Here is an 8,326-nt window from a genome sequence, read left to right as displayed (position 1 = left end):
GGGGGGCACAGGCCCCGGTGCCTCAAGGTGCAATCTTAAAAAAGCCAGGGAGGCCTGGTGCACCAGGGGTAGTCTTGTTTTGTTTTTTTGTACTTTGGACCAGTGAGGTATGAATTCAGGGTCATCCCTCAGTTTTGAACTTGCAGCCCCCTGGCTGTGGGGTCAGCACCTGGGTCTCTGGGCTGGGGTGGGCCGGGCTCCAGATTGGAGCAAGAAAGGGGGCCACAGACCTCAAGACACCAGAAAAGGCTAGAGCCATGGAGTCAAACCCTGTTTAGTGGGTTTAGATGGGGAGGCCTAGCTAGAGAAAAACAGGGGTCAGGCCCATATAGGGGAAAGGCCCCAAAATACACAGTACAATAGGCAGTCTCCTGCTCACAAGAACATCACAATAATTTCCATCAAGATATGGCAGGTGAGTATAGGGTGGGACATAAGAACCCCAAAGAAGGCTCCAAGGGCACCCCACGCAAAGCACAGATTACTAGGAAGATGATGCTGGGAAGGGCGATCTCTTACAAGCACCTTGGATATATCACTTAACTTCTATGGCTCTCTTTTATCCTTTGTTTTAGGCCCCTCTACATGTGCAGATAAAGGCTTGATAGAATCGAATCTGTCATCCACACAGTGTTATGCCACACATGCCTAGCAGGAAGCATGATTGCATGACTGTGGGCTCCCCATGCACTGGCAAGAAGCAGGCTCCCCAGGCTGGGAGCTCTTTCTGCTGAAGGTCCTCCATGCACCCCTGCAGCTGGGAGACCACAGTGGCTGTGATCTGCTAGCTGCGGGGCACCAAACACACCCCAGCACTGGAAGATCACAGCAGAGCCCCTCAGCTGTGGACTCGGATCCCGGCAGCTGTGGGGCATTGCTGGAACCCAGCGTCCACAGCTGTCAGGCATTGCTGGGCTGAGAGCAGCAACTCTGGTCTCCCAGCTTGGGGAGACTGCCCACATGTACAAATTAAAGCTGGATAGATACAGCCATGAAATTATGACATATTTTCAAGCAATAACATTATAGCCGGCTGGACCTTTTTAAGGTGCCATAGTTAATTTGGATATGTAGCTAGTCTAAATTTATTGTTCAATTAACTGGGCAATTGCGTAGCTATAACGTGTAGAGAGGGCCTTAGATTAAGATTCTTACTTAATTGGGATAGGAACATTATAATAGAGTATGCAGTGCCCTGGACTTTATAACATTATAACTGAGTATGCATAATGGGCCCTGGTGTGCCAGCGAACAGAGTCTACATCTTAAATGCAAACATTTTTCTACCTCTAAGTCCAACATGTCCACCCATGTTCCTGAAGAAAAGGGGTTCAAACGCCAAGGATGCTCCCTAGCCTCTGTCCATCAGAGGCTTTTACTAAGTCATTATCTTCCTCTCCCACCCTGCGAGCCCGACTTTTACTCTCCAAAATAAGCTGCTAGAGCAGGTGTGGATCTTCACTATTGTTTCAGTGTCTATCTAAGCCATTCACCCCAAACTCCATAATGGTCTTGGAAAAGCAAAACATTTAATTGAGTGAATCAGATGGTTCAAATTTGCGTTTTACTTTAGTCCACTTATTTTTCATTATAATACTTCATGATTGACATAAAGTAAAATCTAAATTGCCCTTTTAAAGAACACATTGAAGTTTTGCTTGGTGTTTTTAGGGACATAGGCTTGACAGCATCAGTTGATTAATAATTAATATAAATTAATGGCCAAGGAAAGATACCTACCTTTGCGACTCTGTAATTACTGGAAGCTTTCTCATATATTTTTCATAAGTGTCTTTTCATTGTAGGACTCTTCAAAAAAAAGTATGTTTAGTGTTTACATTGCATTTAACGATGATTTTCAGTGGATATTGACTGAAGTGTATTATATTGATCATATTATTGAACCTCACTCTGTGGGTTTTCTTCTTTGGAATATGTTTTACTTCCCTATTGTTCCTTTTGTGATTATATGGATAGAGCTGCCAGTTCTACATATTAAAGTTGCCTGACACTTCCTATTTGAGGACTCTTTTTAGTTGCTTATTACTTTGCCAGTTTAAGAGTTTGGGATGAAATTTTTCATGTCGAGTACATGCCTAAGCTGATTTTCTTTTTCATTTTTTTTGAAAGTTTTAGCCCATGTCATTTGACAGTGTGAGAATGAAGAAATACATTGTCTTTTTTTGGCAAGATGATAAACTTGTTGAAGCTATAGCTTCAGATTTTGGAGCTGGGGCCCAGATTTGATATGGACTAGTTTTTGTGTCAGGACATTGCTTTTTTGAAGTTCTACTAAAAATCACCCTAAACTTAGCCTACTTACAGGCCTATAAAAATCTCTTGTCACCTGCCCAACTCATTAGAGCTTTGAAGATTGAATTGCTGAATATTTCATCCGTATTAAACAAGCTTCAGACCCTTGCAGTTTCTTCCTGTGACATGACTTCACATGCAGCATTCTCAAATTCTTTTTCCCTTAATCTCTCCATGCCCCAGTTCTCCATCTATAAAATGGGGACACTTAATACTATCTATTTGGGCTATTCCTACATTTCACCATGTGCTCTCTGTTCCATTCTTCCACGCCCATGTTTCTGGACTCCCTGCAACTCCTACATCTCCTTATATCATCTCCATATCCCCTCATTTCCCTTCACCACACATTATGATTCTGTGTAACTCATTATCGCAATCTTGTTTCTCTCTGCAACATAGGTTGTTTGGGGTAAATTGGGAGACAGGAAAGATATTATTATTAATCAAATCATTAATATTTAAAGCACTTCAGGATAGTGATGAGTGTCCCAGGAACGCATTAGTAATTCTGTCTTCAGAGCAGGGTGCAAAATGGTATGCAGTAATTAAGGCGTGTTGTCACACGTTGAACAATGAGAAAACAATATTTTGAATAGCTGCACATTAACTGAGCATCTTCCATTCTGTGCACTGAAGCAGCTGAAAATAATAGCCTGTGGATCTATAATTAAAGACTGTTTCTTAATACAGAGGACGTGGGGAAGAGAAGGTAGCGGATTAGTAAAGGTTGCCTAGGCCACTTTAATATTGACGTTGCCGAACTTCCGAGTGTTCAACTTGGCAATTTTAAGCTTTTACTAGTAGTTTGTCGTTTACTAGAAAGAGAAACTATTAGAACTCAGCTATTTTTTTTCCTCTTGTTGCTGACTATCAGAATTGTGGTAGGGCTGCAGAGCAGCTGGGAGTAAGTAAGAGTATCTTAAAATAATATCAAAATACAATACTGAGGCAGATGTCAAGAAAAACAAGGGCTCATAGTGACTATAATAGTTTATGCTTCTGGTTTAGGGTAAGTACTCTAATGAGAGAGGAGCAAACTGGCAGAAATGGGTGGTCGGATATAACTTCTGTGCTTGTCAGCTGTTTGACAGTTTCTGTGCCACTTCTGGTAAACCATGAGAGGTACACACTTAAGAGATAAATTGACCTCACTTGAACAGTTAACTACCAAATGCTCAAATACAAGACAAGGTTTCTTCCCCCAATCAGCATAAGGAAAAAGCCCCTCATTTTACATTTGCATACAAGGAAACCTCATTAAATATATTGTTTATCATCAAGCATTTGCCAAAAGCAGCATGTGCTCAGTAATGGAAACGATCTGTGAAGCTGATGAAATATAACGAACACTGAACACATGATATGCATTGGGCAAGCAGGCTGATGGGAACCTTATTAATTTATTTATCTATTGTCCCTAAAAAACAAAATGGGTGGGTGTTCCCTTCACAGGAAACTGGACTAGGCCTGGAGGTACCACTTGAAGTAGATGTCCCTGGACCAGTGGATGGTGTCAGACACCATGAGGCACCGCATCAGCGTGGTGTAGTGGTGGGATATGTGTCAGACATTCAGGATGCTCCTGTTGTTAGGGTCCCATGCTCTGAGCACCCTGATGATCAGTGCCTTGACCATCATGTTGTAGCCCCGGCTCCTCAGGATGTTCGCCAATGGTTGGTACTGCTCTTGTTTCCTTTCATAAGCCTCAACGAAGGCTTGCCAGTTCTCAGAGGGGATGGTGACATCTACCATCACAACATGCTACATTTAATCTTAGTCAAAAAGGCTAAAATGCTGATAGGAACCTTCCCCTCAGCGCCATCTCTTTTTTCAAGTCATAGTGAGCCACTACATTGCATACATTTTTACCTCCTTTGTGTTCCCATAGCTGAGCTGTGTCCTTCTTTCTCATTTCCAGTGATTCCTGTTTCATCATCAGCCTTAAATGCCTGGCAAACATCCACAAATGGAGCCCTAAACAGTTCACCTAGAATCCCTCTGAAGCTCCCTCTCTTAGCCTGTTGCATATGAAGTGTTTGTGATGTCAAGCCAGACCAGGTTGCCCTGTACCTTATCTGCATATACATTTTTGGAGGATTCCAAGACTCATGACAAGAAAACCCAGTTCCAGTTGTTAGTGTGGGGCTTATTAGCACATGGATCCTTGTGGTTGGGGGGCATATCTGGAGCGAGCAGTAAATATATACTGAGCAGTGCTGAGATGTAAGTCACCATGGGTTGAAATGCTGTTGACTGGTGAGATCCACTCCAGTGAACTGTATGGTAAATCTTGAGCCTTTGGCTTTGTACTAATATCGTCCATAGTTTGTACTATGTATATGTAGGTGTGCTAAAGTGCTGCTCAAAAGCAGCAGTTTGAAAAAAAAAACACAACATGCATGAATTCTGATACATTAAGTACATAGATACTGTATGTGAATTGCTACAGCTATGTTTAATGGCAAAAGTAATAGTTTTTCAGATTTTCTCCTCACTTCCATGTGCTCAGGAAGAGCAGGGTCTAACAGTAAGGATAGTGGGAGTGGGCTGCTAGTGGAAAAAACTGGGGGGGAAGCAGAGAGCAAAGGATCTACCTGACCCTCCAGATATATTTTCCATGCTGTAGCCTCTGGAGTTCATTTTTGTTTGCTTGACCCTGGGAAGTGAATATTGAGAGGAAATATGACCGTGACTTATTTTTATTCATATGTAGATTTAGATAACTGCTATTGTCCCCTTTTCTATTTCAATAGTGAATTGAATTAAAAGAATCCATTAATTAATTAAAGGACTTTTATTGACTTCAGTAGACTTTGGATCAAGCCAATAAAGATGAGTTATAGAATGCTCCTGGATGCAAGACATGTTGTCTTGCTCTCAGTATTTTACTCAAAGGTAACTTTTCTAGGAAAAAAATCCATATCAGGCACAGTATCTAAAATAGACAAACAGTATGAATGCAGTTAAATTTCTCTAGTGGCAGCATGTTGGAATGGGAATAGAAAGGAAGAAATGAGCAAAATCACACAAGTAATTCCAATCATGTTCAGCACAGGGATAATGTGCACTAGACTAGGCATAATTTGCAGATAGAATTCTGTACTTCAATAATTTTACATTTAGCTAAAGCTGATATACTTAGTATATTGTAGCCGTTTCCTTTATATTAAATTAAGCTGTCTGAAAGCGTCTTCCAAAGTCATTTATGTTTGGAAAAAACTTGCTATTTGTGTATTGATACTATTCATCTTCAATTTGAGCTTACCATGTAAAATCTGGCATAAAGTTAATGAACAAGCTATACATCTCAAACAGAATGCATTATCCTAATTATCTGTTTATTATTAATAAACAGAATGAAAATTATTTTCTGTGTCTTGCAGCATTCCCTCTAAGCTGTGTGGTGTGCATACACCGTGTGGCTTAGAGGGAACACTAGTGTCTTGTTACTTGTACAGTTTGGATGAAAGTGTTATATTATAATGATTAAGATTAAATGGACTACTTAGAATGCATTGGTATTGTAGCAGTATTACTACTATAAATTCTGCTGTAAAAGGCATTAAATGTGAGCTGCAAGAGCCAATTTTTGAGTGTACCGTATGGATCTAGAATGGCTTACTCTGAAGTGAGTGGAATGGGAGGATTTAGTGTTTGTAATACATAGAAGATAACATTTCAGTTTTCTTTGATTTCTAAAACACATGTTGCTGACTTTGTTGTCAATTCTTCAAACATGCACAGAGGGCTAAATATCTGTTGGATTGTCCTGGCTAAATGATAACCTAGATTCTGATCTTATTTGTGCCTATGTAAACTAGGAGCAGTTCCCCTGCATATTATTATTTTAGACTAGTGAAATGGTTGGAATCAGGATCAATTAAATCAATTAAATCAATATTTTTAGAAATTAATAGTAATTTAGGTGCCCAGCTTTGGGTAAGCATTTATAGTGGACATGTAGTTCTCCAAAGGGTGATTTCTGAAAACAAAATGATTCAAGCTGAAGTGCACACCTTTGAAAATCATGCACCGTGTTTTCCCATGAACAAGAAAAATATCATCTTGATTAGATTCTGGCTTTTTTCTTTGGTTTCTTTAAAGGTAATTTTACAGAAAGAATCTAACATAGCATCCTGTTCAATATTACCAGTTAATGATTCACACTGAAACTTAACCACCATGCATTCTGGACTAACATGCAAATTAAGAAAGCACTCACCTGCTCCATGCTGTGCACTTCTGTTATTTTTAGCATAAGTCAATGCTTTTAGGAAATTAAACTCTTAAAATTGATTTTAAATACTTGTGGAGAAGACAGCAATATAGAAAATGAGACAGTAGAGGCTCAACTCTTTACTTTTTCAGAATCCAGTTCTAAAGGCTTATATAAACCCTTAGGCTATATTTTCAAGGCAAAAGAACTCCCATCCATGCATGAAATTGGTTTTTAAGTATCTGCTTAGACTGAGACTGGCACAACATCCTGAGGAACAGCAAAATAGGCTTGCCTAGTAAATTTGAACCTTTTTAATTCTCACTTTTTAGAGATCATGGGCCTGCATAATTGCTTGAATACTTATCTCCTTTAGTTATATCATTTTCAAAGTGTTGCTGCCCATAGACATCATTAAATATTACACATATCCATAATCAATATCTTGAAAAGTGAATGACAAGAAGTTAGCTAAATCGGCGGGCAAGCAGGAAGGGCCAGGAGGGAGACTCCTATTAGGGCAGGGCAAAGGCACTGCACTAAGCTAAAAACAAGCAGCAACTCCTATGATGGTGTTGACGTGGAGTGCAGCCAGGGCCCCTGCCCGGGGGAAGCAGCCTACCTGGGGCTTGTCTGAGGCCTCCGCCCAGACAGAGCCCATGGGGGAGCTGGTGTCCCCCCATCCCCTGGCCTGCAGGTCTGGGCAGGCAGGGATTGGGGACCCCCATACCTGTCCTGCAGGTGCCCGCCCTAGGGCCCTGGAGGCGCAGGTAAGGGAGCTCCAAGAGGAGGTTAGCAGGCTGAGGGGAATCTGGGAGGTGAAGGAAGAAATTCACAGCTATTTCCTTTCCCTGCAGGGCCACACACCCAAGGAAGAAGCACCTTGGGAAGTGCTCTCCACTGCAGAGTGGCAGGTGGTCACCTCCAGAACCAGGGCTGCTCATAACACAGCAGTACCAGTTCCTCCAGTCTGACTGGAGAACAGGTACGAGGCCCTGGCAGCACTGGAGGAGAAGGAGGGAGAGGAGACAACTGGAGAGGAGGCAACTCCACACTCTCCACACTTTGAACAGGCTGAAGGAGCTAAGCAGTCCTGGAGGAGAAAGCATCGAGTGATCGTCATAGGCGACTCCATCCTGAGAGGGACAGAGGCCCCATCTGTCGCCAGGACCCCTCGACATACAAGGTCTACTGCCTACCCAGAGCAAAGATTCATGACATGATGGGGATGATCCAGGCCACAATCCAGACCACTGATTACTACCCCATGGTCCTAATCCATGTGGGTACTAATAATGCGGCCAGGAGAAGCACTGATCACCTGATGGTGGACTACCATGCTCTGGGGGGCGTGTTGAAGGAGATAGGTGCACAGGTGGTATTCTCTTCTGTTCTACCAGTGAGCAGACGTGGAAGATGGCATAAGACAGGCATCACAGAGACCAACTGGTGGCTTCGGGATGGTGTCCTGAGGCGGGCTTTGGTTTCCTTGACAACTACCTGCATATCACAATGAGAGACATGCTTGGGTGGGATGGGCTCCACCTCTCCCCTAAAGGTAAGTGTGTGTTCTCTTCTAGGTTGGCGGATCTCCTCTGGCGGGCTTCAGACTAGGCTCGTTGGGGGAAGGGGAAGAAGGAGGAGGAAGCCTTGGACCGCTAAACCAAGCAGCACTCACAAGTACAGCCCAGCCTAGACCAACGAGTGGAACATATACACAGGTAAGCAGCAGGGGCCAGGGCAATGCTGTGATTAGGGGGCCAGTGCACACATCCACAAGAGGCCTCAAGTGCC

At 42.5% G+C, this 8,326-nt stretch overlaps 1 long non-coding RNA gene across 1 annotated transcript in view; it reads left to right on the top strand.

Annotated features, from left to right (window-relative positions):
• The window catches only part of LOC109322563, a 15,757-nt gene extending 15,271 nt beyond the window's left edge, over positions 1-486 (top strand). The window contains exon 3 of the long non-coding RNA XR_002104401.1: positions 229-486. This is a non-coding gene — a long non-coding RNA (uncharacterized LOC109322563). The remainder of the gene's footprint in view (positions 1-228) is intronic.
• The last annotated feature ends 7,840 nt before the right edge of the window (positions 487-8,326 follow it).

This window comes from Crocodylus porosus, unplaced genomic scaffold (assembly GCF_001723895.1).
Source record: "Crocodylus porosus isolate Cpor-Errol unplaced genomic scaffold, CroPor_comp1, whole genome shotgun sequence".
NCBI classification, from domain to species: Eukaryota; Metazoa; Chordata; order Crocodylia; family Crocodylidae; genus Crocodylus; species Crocodylus porosus.
This window is presented reverse-complemented; position numbering and strand designations above follow the sequence as displayed.